The 819-nt window shown below is 54.3% G+C and overlaps 1 protein-coding gene across 1 annotated transcript in view; it reads right to left on the bottom strand.

Annotated features, from left to right (window-relative positions):
* CACNA1E (calcium voltage-gated channel subunit alpha1 E) overlaps nucleotides 1-819 on the bottom strand; it is a 275,570-nt gene that overhangs the window by 83,346 nt on the left and 191,405 nt on the right. The gene's annotated exons all lie outside the window — the stretch shown is intronic.

An 819-nucleotide genomic window follows, 5' to 3' on the forward strand; every position in this document is an offset into this window, starting at 1 on the left:
GGGGGCCGGCAGGCTCCCTGTGCAAACTCCTGGGGGGGCAAAGGGAACCCTTGCCCACCAAATCCACGCACAGGGTGGGGCAAACTGCCTTCTGTGGGCTTGGGATCCCCCCTGCTGCCCTCCCTTGGGGCCTCCGCACTCCAGTGTGTGCAACCCAGCGTGGCAGGGAACAGTGGAGCCATACAAGAAAGCTGCTGGCTGCTGTGAGCTCTGCACTGCCCTGGCGATGCATCCCCTGTGTGTGCAACAGCAGTGAGGGGCACAACCCCATGCTGCCACCCCCAAGGTTTCCCTCCCTTACCAGAGTAAAAGGTTTCTCATTTTAGCAGAGAAACCCGTGGATACTGCAGTTTTGCAAGAAGCCCTCTGCAGGCTAGCAGAGTTGCAGCCTTCAAAGAGCTGGGAGGGAGCGGGAGGAGGGCTGTCAGACAGCAGGCATCATGTACATGTATGAGGAGATTTGTGGAGTGGTGTGTGCATGTGTTTTGGTGCTGACATCCAAAAAATGTTTCTGAGGCCAATTCTCAGAGTGCCCCTTGGGCATTTCTGTGCCCTGTAGTCAATTGTAAAAGTTTCTCTGTATACATGTTGGTGAGATTCAAAAGGTTCATGGCTGGGGTAAGTTACTAAATGTCCAGGTGTAGAGGCCCCACAGGACTGCTGAAATACTGCAATCAGCCTCACTTATTCACAGGAGCATGGAGATTCTCTCATCAGGGATCTCCATATTTCCCACTGCCCTGGACCAGGCTCTTCCTTTGCCTCATTTCTCTGTGCCCCTTTCTTTCTCCTGTGCCAGCATGGTGCTTCTCCCTCACT

Source organism: Alligator sinensis, unplaced genomic scaffold (assembly GCF_000455745.1).
Source record: "Alligator sinensis unplaced genomic scaffold, ASM45574v1 scaffold471_2, whole genome shotgun sequence".
Classification (NCBI taxonomy): Eukaryota; Metazoa; Chordata; order Crocodylia; family Alligatoridae; genus Alligator; species Alligator sinensis.